This window comes from Agelaius phoeniceus, chromosome 1, assembly GCF_051311805.1.
Source record: "Agelaius phoeniceus isolate bAgePho1 chromosome 1, bAgePho1.hap1, whole genome shotgun sequence".
In the NCBI taxonomy this organism is placed as follows: domain Eukaryota; kingdom Metazoa; phylum Chordata; class Aves; order Passeriformes; family Icteridae; genus Agelaius; species Agelaius phoeniceus.
In genome coordinates, this window is record NC_135265.1 from 123,798,213 (window position 1) to 123,810,532 (window position 12,320).

Sequence of the window (12,320 nt, forward strand, 5' to 3'; positions counted from 1 at the left end):
TGTTGGATTCTGTACTATTTTTTTGTAACTCAAATTAAATAGCACTCTGGACCACCTCAGGAATTACAAAACAAATGCCGACATTTATGAATATCAGGATCCTGAAAAAACAGTTCTGTTCAATATTTACATGTAGTTTTTCAGTGTTAAAGCAATTAGGCAAAACAGATGCATATCTTTGTGAATAATGAGTAATTCCTGTTTTAGAATACCTGCTTGAAGTGAATAGGGCTAATTTACATGATTTCACAAAAAGGGGATTAGATCTTTTTGTATGAAAAGCGCATTTTAAGCAAAATCATCTTTTGAGCTAGAAAGAGTCATCTGTTTAATAGAAACACATTGAGGTGGAACGCTTATTATCACTAATAAAAAACAATCACCTCCAAATATTTAAATACTATACTATGTACACCAAGGTATTTGGGGTAATTTTTGCTTTGTTTTTAATACGAAACCATGTAATGATTTACTTCTGCTCAGAAGTAGTTAATTGAACCATGAAATTAATTATCATTATTTTATCCTTGTATAAGGATATATTGTATATCCTGGTATATTTGAATTAGGAACAAAGAAAACACTTCCTTGCGTGGGGCACTGTGGAGAGCTTATCATGTAAGATCTTGTGAAGTGAGTCTTTGTGTCAGGTGGGCATAGCCGAGGAAGGCAATAGAGGACCTGCAGCTCAGGAGGGAAGCAAGGTGCTGTTTCTTGGTGGGGCTGATGCTGTGGCTGTCTCTGGGAGCCATGCTTTCTAGGGGAACCCTTGCCTCTGTTTGACTGAAACTGCAGAGGCAGCCGGCTGTCTGTGTCTGTCACAGGAGCTCTGTACAAAAGCTTGCAGGGCTAACTTGTCAATGCTTGGAATAGTTACGGACCCTGTAACAGGAAGTGTCATAGGGCAGTGCTGAACAAGTCCTACATGGACAGTAAGAGTTTCAACATGAGCTGTGGAGGCTGAGTTTCAGAGCAGTCCATGAGTAACTCTTGATGAAGACACCTTTTGTTTATTCCAGTTGCTGAAATAAGCAGTAAACGAATTGGGCTACTTCATATCTGAAATGTTTCCTCATGTCTGTGCTCATCTGACACTCACATTTCCTCCTGCTGTTACATCTGCTCTGTTCATATGGAGCTCATCTGGCCTTAATGCTGCTGAGAATTCTCTCTCTTTCCTCAGGCCTGAATGTGGATGAATACAGCAATTTAATTGCTGAACGGGTTGGTTTTACAGACTGGATAAACTTATTGTTTTGGAAAGTGGCAAAGAACATGCTTGCTTAAAATAGTATATACTAAGTAATGAAAAAGGGAGTTTTCAGGTATGCTCTCTAAAGAAATAGAAATCAAGCTAAGATTACCTTTCTCTTTGAAACACTTTAAACACCTCTTCCTCCATGCAAACAGTACTTAAATTATTGTGGTTTGCTGGTGGTTCAGTTATCAAAATGTTATTTGTAGTGTCTTTGTAGTAGGCTGTACAGATTGTGAATTTTAGTCACTGCTGTTAATATTCTTCCCGAAGCAGAAAACCACAACTAAGGGACTGAAATATGAAGAAAGAGAGGGGGATGGAAGAAAAATGAAAAGCTAAAGCATACCTTTGTCCAAGGTTTTCATTTGTGTCTAACCTTCCCTGTCATTTCTACCCTTCTAATTCTTTCAGGATATGATAGAAAAATGTCTCCTCTGACTATAGAAAAGCACTCTCAAATTTCTGTGCCACTACTTGAAACACGGTGATGCTTTTAATGCAGACATTTTCCATGGCCTTAACTGCTCACAGGTCTGTACCAAACCAAAGTAGGCACTGTGAATACCTAGCAAGTACTGTTCATAAACATTTTTATAATGTTTGACCTTAAGAGTGACCTGAAGATTAATGGATATGTTGTATCAGTTTTAATGGGTCTCTTCTCCCTTGGATACACACATGTGACTCCCATTAGTCTTAATGGGAGTTATATGTGTGCCTAGAGGTTAGGCAAGATCTCTAAAGGTGCTGTTATGCTCTCTTGTATTAACGATCTCATAATTGCTGAGGTGCTGCACCTTTGCATTGAAAGCAAACTAATTAAATTGGTCTAGTACAAGTTGGTTTACTAGCATACCTGGCACGTATGTCTGTTTTCCTGTGGGCCCCTCAGTGCACAGAGGTAGAAGCAAAATCAAATGTGGAATTTAAATTTTACATGTGACTTGACTTTCTTTGTAATTGTTTTTGTAATCCAAAGTGAATTCATGAGTTTGATTGCTAAGAAAGATGATTGTTCGTGTGAATATGTAGGAAGAAGCTTTTATTTTATCATGAAAGCATGTATTGAGAAAAGGGACTGAATTGATTCTTATTTTGATGTTCCAAATCATGCACTTTGAAAAAAGACAGTTAGGTCTAGAGGATTAACATGAAGCTTGATGTTGAATTTTAATTATGGCTTTGTTACTCATTTCTTCCAAGAGCCTTTAGACAAAGCACTTCACCTTTCTTTGATTTCCAGGTATGTAAAATATCTGCTTGCTTCTTAGCATTGCAGACATAAATTATTATCTGTTCTGTGCTTTGAAATTTTAAGATTGGTATGTTTTAACTGTATTCTGCTGGCATAATCACTGAAGTACAGAAGGAGGAAAAAAATCATAGTAACCACCTGATACAGCCAGGCAGAAGCTCTGGTGATGGTGCAGATCTCTTGAGAGGAGCGATTCTGTTCCATAGTTTATGATGCATAAAATCTTTTGGGCCAGGTTTTTCAGTGAAAGTGATTGTACACAAGTGAATTGACATAATATAGACATTTCACATTTTTATCAATCAAAATAACAATTTGAACTTGATGGTCAGTGTGGAGATCCGTGCATCATATTCTGTGACTGTCTCTGTCCATTTGAAAATCAACCATGATGCAGTTTTCTTTAAAAATACAAATTTGGGGAAAGAATGACTCTTCATATTTACATGCTGGAAAAGAAGAAGCATTTATGTGCTAGCCTTCACTTTTAAACTTGGCTTATTGTTTTCTTTTTTCAGATTAAGGTATTATATAAACTCAATTTCACTATTCAGTTTTACTATTTGAGTAGTTAAAGATCCTAGGGTCTGTTTTGGGGTTTTTTGTTGTTGATTTGTTGGAGGGGTTTTTTGATAATATAATTTTTTTTTTTTTACCTTATGTATTTCTCAGTTTCTATTAGAAAGTAGCAAATATCTACTGAGACTGTGGTGGTAATGTCTTTAGATTTGTAATTTAAAATACCTGGAAAAATCTTGTGAATGGTTTTGTAAACATAATTCCTTACATTTGACTCCAGCGTGTAAAATATATGGATCAAAATTTTCTTCCTGATGTAAATTTCAAACACTAATTTCCTTGGGGTTTTTTATAATTTGTGATTAGTTCTCCAGTACTCTTTAAAGAAGAAATAGTTAATCTTATTAGTGTTATATTTTAGGCTATGTAAGATATTTTTAAAGAAAGTTGAAAGTTAAAACAAACCTTAGCTAATTTCAGTTTTATATTCTTGCTTATCCACAGAAGAGAAGGAAAGGTTCTATTTTGTAACTATGGGAAAATTAATTTCCAAGGTTTTATGTGTGTTTCTATTTGTTAAGATTCTTTGACCTAAATTCTGTTTTGATGACATACTCTAAACTTCCAGAAATAGGAGGTATGTCCTATGTATTTTTACAATATCAAAAACTTGCACTCTTATGACGGAAGCTTCTCTTGGGGAAAAATAAACTCCAATCTTTGCTACTATCTAAGATCAATTTTCTAAGCAGAATAAGAAACAGCACCAAAAAAATTAGGTTGTGGTTTGTTGGTTTTTTGTTGTTTGGTTGTTTGGGTTTTTTTTTCCAGAATTGTCAATATAATGGTTAACTGAAAGTGAGTAATTTACTCTGTCCCTCATATTTTAAGGATGATCAAATACTGGAGCAAGTTTTCCAGATAGGTTATGGAGTCTCCATCCAGTTAAAACTCAACTGGACACAGCTGTTTACAACCTGCTTTGAGTCAGGAGTTGGACAAGATCTCAGCCATTCCATGATTCTATAAATTATGTAGTTGACTTGTTGGCATATTTTAATTGTAGATCAGCTTTCAAATACCAGTTCAGATATTTCAAATGATAATTGAGATAGGGATAAAAACTACGCAGTCTTGAATTAAAAAGCACATAAACTCAAGCAGTTAACATAACATTCCTGGCCACATGAAATGTAAGACTAACAATTGCATATATACAATGCTCTTGCACAGTTTTTTCAGATTGGAAAGACAGTACATAGTACCAGTATGCCTTGTTTTTTTTAGCCTCCTTTGACATGCTACCTAAGTGAATACTGCTGTAAATATTAATTGGGTTAATTATACATGATTACTTTTTATGTGTAAACTCTTGATTGCCTTAGAAACTGATTTTGTGTTAAGAATTCACTGTTCTGATGTGAATGATATAGTAAGACCTTATAAGAGAGTTTTTGTGTTAAATTTTAAAGGAATCATGGAAATACTAGGTCCTTTACTGGAAAGTTAACGTGTTGAACAAAAGTAAGATATTGGGAGTTTTTAAAATTATGGACTGATTTTGAAAACTACTATTGAGTAGTTCTGTATATATTTTAGTTTTGTATCTGATATACTGAGGGTTAGTGTAGCCAGCTGTTTTACCTCAGTTCTTTAAAAAGGTAGCTGGGCTGGTAAACTAAAGTATGAGCTTGCATTTTGTAACTATGAGTTGTAAGCTTTAGTGTTCTGAAAAGGTTTAGGCATTGGCACCCTTGATTTTTGACTGTAGGTGTTACTGAAACAGTGCAAGTGGAAAACAGATTTCTGATACCATCTCACTAGCAATCCATCTGAACTTGCTCCAAGTGTAAAAGTGATTGGTGATATCATCTCGATAGCAATTTGTTTGCATTTGCCCACAGGGCTCTTGAAGATTTTAGAACCTTGTCTTTAGATAGTATTCCATAGAGTTGTTGTGAATACTGAGTATATTAAAATCTACTAATTGTGGCTATGGAAAAGGTCTGATATGTTGCATATGCTCAAATAATTTTCAGGATGCTAATAAATCACTCTAGATTAATGATTCCTGCATGAAATTAAAAAAATAATCAAAAACTATAACTTAAAAACCTTTTGTTGCTTTTGGTAGCCTGTACTTTTTACTACCTTTACTTTCACACTTCAGAAATGGGAGAAATGGGGTGATTAAATTTGTTAGTGGTCTATGGAAAAATTGATTTGATAAGAGTTCTCCAGCTTATGTTGAACTCAGGTTGGAAAATTAGTAACTTAGTAGAAAAATGGTAGATGTTAGGGTGTGCATGGGAACAAGTTAAAAAGTGCCAGAGCTTGTCTTACTATTTTGTATTTTTTACACAATAAAATTTAAATTTCACTGTGCTATTTATTTTTGTTCATGTTTCCCATGGGACAAGGAACAAAGTCCAGTTCTGCATTCTTTTGTGAGTGAATAGTGTGTCCCATTCAGTTAATTTTGCAGCTAATGTCACAAAAAATGCTGAAGAACTTCAGTGCTTTTTAACTCCATTTTCATAAGACACACAGCTGAGATAAAGGGACTGATCTTATTCTGAGTGAAGGTAAGTAATAGATAAACAGTAGTATTTCTTGGGTTTGTGGGGTCTATAGTAATAATAATTTCATCACTCTTATACAAACTTTTCAAATTATTATTTAAAATTAGAGTTTATCACCAAACACTTCTTTGGAACATATTGGGAGAAAAAATTTAAATTGACTATTCATTTACTTACATATGTGAAATCATTTATGTTCTGCAGATGTCTAAAAGCAGAAGTAGAACTAGATTTTAGAGGAAACCTGTGTTATATTCTGATATGAACAGCAACTTAGATCACATTGGTATCACATAAGTATAATGTTTTAGAGCCTCTGCCAATTTAAAAATCAAATTGATGCTAGATTTGTATAGAACAACACATTTGACTGACAGAAAAGGCTGTTATAGATGGATGTGATGCTCTATCCTTGTATAACAAGGGTTTTGACTGACAGTTTAACAATAGTACACTTTCCACCCCATATATTCTAAATGATTATTATTACAATACAAAACATTTTTGCTCTTGCTGTATATAGATAACATGTACACTTTTTGTGTAATAACATTCAAGAAGAGAGGGTTTCTTTTATGTCTTAAAGATGATGACAATTAATGAAGGCTGCATCTGACACTTATAACCAATGTCAAGGCTTGCTATTGTGGTGCATGGTAATGTAAAAACTATCAGGGTACTTAGCTCCCAGTGAAGGATCAGCATAACTCTTGACACATGCTATACGGTGGATGAAATAAATCTCCTCAGAGAGCAATAGAAATATTTCTTAAACTGAAGACTACCCTTTCTGCTTTATAATCCCTCTTTTCAGCTTTGCAGTTCTTTGCATCACTGTAAAATGCAGCTTTAATCTAGAAAGTAACTGTGTAAAGTGGTACCTATTAATGCAACAAATATGCTTTCTGTGCTTTGCAGTCAACATCTCTCTGAAATTAGACTTAAGATTCTTCTTCAGAAAGATAGCTAGAGATAAGAAAGGTATATTTTCTTATTTTTTCTTATTTGGGTCTCATTCATTTTGGGGAGACCATCCTTTTCATTTTAAAATATTAATTTTGAATTCTTGGCATCCTTTTGCAGCACTTTATACAGGTGTCTTCTACTTTGTGTCAGTTTTCACAAGAGCAGGGGCAGTACTGTGTGTCTGCATTGTATTTGATGATAATAAAAAGATTAATATCCAATAAAGTCCAAACTTCTCTGTAAACCTCAGTTTAGTATTGCAACTAAGGAAGACAGTATATTCTTTTATGAACCTCCCAACAATGAAAAATAGAGAAAGAATTGAATGGAAAAAAATGGGGTCACATTGATCAAAACATCTACCTCTTATATTTTTTATTATCTAGATAAGGAAAACATGATAAATACAAAGATTGCTTTTACGGCATAGATTTCTTGTTTAAATTGGCTTACTGTTAAAGATATTTTTCTTAAATGACTTTGTATTTGGTAAGGGAATTAAATAGATTATTTGTTTCACCTCTTTATGTATGATCAGTGGGATCTTGGTATGTCACATTTATTCAACAAGATGTTATTTTTCTGTAGAAGGACAAATTCAGTGTATGTTTTATGGAACAAGAGAATTATTTATTGGCTTGGGACAGAGATGATGATATTTCCTGCAAAGCACTAAAAAGATCTTTAAAGAATATTTGCCCCATTACTAGTGATGCCATTTCAACTCTTCGTCAGTTTTAGATGTAATACCAGTACTTCTCTAGCAGTGACTGATGATTTGAAGGAAGGGATAAAAGTAATTTGGGATATAATATTATCCAGTTAGAAAATGATCCCTCAGAAAAATTGTAGTTTTATCAATATAGACTGCTAAGTTTTAAAGTGAAGTCAATTTAAAAAAATCCATGATGTGGAATTATTTTGATCTTCACATAGCTCATTATGATAACACAGACATCTGGTATTTAATTTGAGAGAGCACTAATGATAATCATCTGTACACGGGCCAACTTATAGAGTTTGTTAAAGCCATGCTTTGCTGACCACTGGCAATGGTTGAGTTTGCAAACTCAGACTGAGTCCCAGTTTCTGAGCAGGATGTGTTATATTGGTACAGAATTGTCCTCTACCTCCTCTCAGCTGGCAACATCTGTTTAACACAGCTTTTCTTTCCCTGACATCATACCCACCTTACTTTGTGTCGTGATTTTGCTCATTGTCCTTCATGAGTAAATAAAGTTCTAAAAGTGTCTCATTTTACTTTCTTCCCCTTCTGATGATTTTTCTTCCTCTCTGACCTTTTGTATCATTGTTCCAATAGCAGTTGTCTGTCTAATCTACCTAATTGTCTTTGGTCTTCCCTTGCCTCTTTTATGCTTCTCTCATCTATGAACTCCCAGTACTCAATTAGTGAAGGAACAAAAGGCACAGAAGGAAATGTTCCCTTGCTGTCTCTTCTTGTCTTTGGCATTGTAAGAGCCTGGAACAGAGGCAACTACAAAGGGCTAGATTAGCTCCTTCATCTCCAGCTTGGAGAGTACCCAGTAGGGATTTTTTTTTTAAGAGACTTTTGCTTTTGGAAGGAACTTTCTGCTGAGCGTATGTGAAGCATAATTTATAAAGATTCATAGCTTGCCCAAAGGTGGGAGAATTTTTGCAGGGTTCATGAAAGCACAGAGATAGGGAATTATGAGATTAACTATTTTAAACTTCTGTGTTAAATTGTGATGAGGTTTACTGTTTTAAGCAAAACACTTCCTCACTTTCGATAAGGACAAAGCATTTTCTTTCTACTTCATTTTTAAGTAAATAAAAAATTTTTCTTGCTGTTCATATGTGTAATTCTTTCCTTTCTTTAACAAAAAGGAGAAATGTAATCTCACAGGAGCATAGAAACATGCCAAAAAGCAAGAATTTATTATTTGGGGAGCTGAAGTATTCGGTTTTAGAATAAGTTAAAGTCTGATGTCTTTAACCATTTACTGTGCAATGAACACCACTTTACAAATATGTCTGAGAGAAACATACACATTTGTCATGTTACCTTTTTTTTCTAATTAAAAAGGAAAAAAATTAATCTTCTTAGCAGAGACATTTCCTCTCAGAATAAAGACCTGATCCTGGAGTCTCATAGATATTTAATTTGCAAGATAGCATAATGAAAATATGTTAATAGCTTTTTCAACAAGTTAATAGCTTTCAAGTTCATACTAATTAGTTTGTTAAAATATTCTATTCGTAAAATACTTTCTTTTTTCCCCCCAGTAAAAGGTAAGAATGTAACACAGTCTTATAAGGAGTATCTTGCCAATAGTAAGGGTAGAATCTGTAGTATCAAAATTATTAGAAAAAAATAATTGCAAATGAGTCTTGAAGAAAGATGCCATAATTGTCATCAAAGATAACATTTTTTTTTTTTTTCTGACATTTTCACAGTGAAATCTTAGAGAGTGTAGGAGTGGATCTTGCAGAGTTAAGTAAGCATTCTTGGGAGCAAAGATGTGAAAGCAGCCTTCTCATGGTGTCATGCCTAGTCCCAGGTGTCTTGCATTCCTGACTACTAACACTGGCAGCTGTGGGAAGGGTGAGTGGTACCCCATTGTCTACCCATCCTTTGTGGACAGAGCACCATGAAATTAAAGCATGCATCTTCACATGGACAAGATAATCCATACCTCTCCTTTCTATATTATTTCTCCATTGTTAGAGTAGTGTAATATTTTGTTCAATCAAAAATAATGAATTAATTTTCTTTTACCTTTCTTTTTTTTCTTTAGGGGTGGGGGCAGGGAGTGAGTATTGTATATCTCCTCTATCCTGACACTGTAAAATCCAGCTTTTTGCTACCTCCCTCTTCTTTTAGTATCTTTTAGTAGTATACCTTTAGATCTCCTTAGAGCTTTCTAAACCAGTACTGCTTATATCCTTATATATTCACTCTGAAATACTTTGAATCCTTCTGCATTTGTTTATATCTTTCTCATGTTTTTTTGAAACTTATGCTTGTAGTACCCTCAGCTTCCTTTTGCTTCTGTTGGCTGGGCAAAAGGCATCATGTGCTCGTACTTATTCCAAAGAATGCATGTGCTGAATGAGCTGCTGGTTGTTGTCAAAGTGAATAACATCTAGTCTCCCTGTCCTGCCATCAGTCAGGGAATTAATAGAGATTATTCTCACTTTTCTATCCCCCAGTCCTTCCCATTTACTGACTACCACAACAGCTGTAATATCTTTGTGAACTCACATTCTCAGATTTAGTAGAACTAAGTCACTGTATTAAAATTTAAGGTATTACTGTCACAAGACAATTTGGAATTGGGGAAATTTGCTTGAGGTAATTTACTGTGAACAAACATAAATTTCTGATAGCTCTTTTGAGAGTTAATAATGAGAAAATGGCAAGCATGTAGACACACATTTATATGGACAGCCTGATCCTCCGTCTAAACAGGTCCAGAAGATTCCTAAAACACCTGGATTCATGGTGCAGATACTAAGACTGCCAGCCTGGAGAGAAGGCCTCCTTGATTTGTTACTTGTTAACAGAGAGGATCTTGTGAGCAAAGCAGAGATTGGTGGCCATCCTGGCCAGAGTGACCATATAGTCAAGTTAAAAATCTCTGTTGACAGTAGGAAAAGTGCCAACAAAACTTCAACCTTGGACATGATGAGGAGAGCAGAGTTCAGGCTGTTCAGGAAACTAGTTAGTAATGTCCCCTTGGAAAATGCTTTTGCAGGTGCTGAAGTCCATCTTAAGGGCACAGGAATAGGCAATTCCAAAATGTCAGAAGTCAAGCAAACAAAGCAGCTTGGCTAAGCAGGGATTTTCTCCTGGAGATACTGTAGAAAAGGAAGGCATATACCCTGTGGAAGCAAGGTCAGGTGACATGGCAAGAATACAGAGATGTTGATTGCCACTCTAGGGAGAAAATTTATGTGGCCAAAGCTCAATTGGAGTTGAAGCTGGTCAAAAATGTGGGGGACATTTTTTTAAAACATTTTTTTAAAATACATTAATGGCAAAAATTAGTGTAGAAATTACATGGGCACATTAGCGGATGAGGATGGTTACCCCACAAACGGGGATATAGACAAGGTGGAGATGTTTATTGCTTTATTTTTCTCTGTCTTCAACACCAGATATGGAATAAAAGGGTCCCAGTACCCTGAGCTGGAGATCATGAGTGTGAGAAGGATGAACTCCAAGTTGACCCTGAAATTGTAAGGGATCTGTTGTTCTAGCTGGATCGCTGTAAATCTATAGGGCATGATGGGATTTATCTGACAATAGCTAAAGAGCTGGCTGATGATCATGAGGCCTCTCTTGATGATTTTTGAATGGTCTTAGGAATCTGGAAAGGTCCCAGTTAACTGGAAGCTGGTCAACATTGTCCCAGTTTTCGAAAAGGGCAAGAAGAATGACTCTGGAAACGACAGGCCTCTTAGCCTGAAGGCTTGCTTCAGTTCCTGGTAAGGTTATGCAGAAGACTTTTCTGGCAGGTATTGCACAACAACCAAGAGACCGACAATGCAGTCATTGGTCACAGCCAGCATGGGTTCATGAGGGGAAGGTCCTTCTTTTCAAACCTGATTTCCTTTTATGACAAGGTAACCCACCCAGCTGAACAAGGGAGGCCAATTGATGTAATCTTTTTGGATTTATGTAAAGCTTTTGATACCATCTCTCACAGGATCCTTCTGTATGAAATGTCCAGCCCACAGCTGGATAAACACATCATGGGATGGGTGAGCAGCTGGCTCATGAGTCAGGCACAAAAGGTTACAGTAAATGGGTGGCATCAGACTGACCTGTCCCTGGTGGGATTCTGCAGAGCTCCATCCTCAGTCCCGTGCTCTTCTAAGTCTTTATAAATGTTTTGGACTCAGGACTGGAAGAGATGCTGAGCAACTTCACAGATGATCTAAAACTGGAAGGAGCTGTTGACTCCCTTGAAGCCCGGAAGGCCCTGCAGAGAGACCTTAACAAATCAGAGGGCGAGGCAATCAGGAACTGTATGAAGTTCAGCAAGGGAAAGTGCTGGATTCTGCACCTGGGATGGGACAAACCTGGATGGATGTGCAGACTGGGGAGTGAGTGGCTGGAAAGCAATTCTGTGGAAAGAGAATCTGGTGGTCCTGGTTGTTGGCAAGTTGAATGTGAGTCAGCAGTGCCCTGGCAGCCAGGAGATCCACGCGTGTCCTGGGGGCATCAGGTACAGCATGGCCAGCTGGGCAAAGGAGGGGATTGTCCTGCTCTGCTCTGCACTGGGGCGGCCTCATCTCGAGTGCTGGGGGCAATTTCAGTCACCACAATATAAAAAAAAGACATTAAGCTATTATAGAGTGTGTCCAAAGGGGGGCAATAAAAATGGTGAAGTGCCTTGAGGGGAAGCCAGATGAAAAGCAGCATTTGAGGTCCTATTTTCTTATGTTTTTAATTAGTGTTCTTCTTTCTTATGGAACAGCTGTTATAATTCCTAATTATGCAATTAACTCATTTGGAAAAAAAAGTTTAAGACCTACATTTGGTTCAGAGTTTCTAGGAATATGAAGTTCTGGTCAACATGTGAATTTTCTTGTTAAAATTGAAGCTTTTTGTTCACTCAGACTTCTCTCAAATTGCCTACTTTATTGTGACTAATGTAACTTCAGAAAAACTCCTTTGTCCGAACAGAGTGTCTCATTTTTACATTGGCTATAATTGGCTAGGTCACTTTGCTTTTATATTTTAATCCTGATA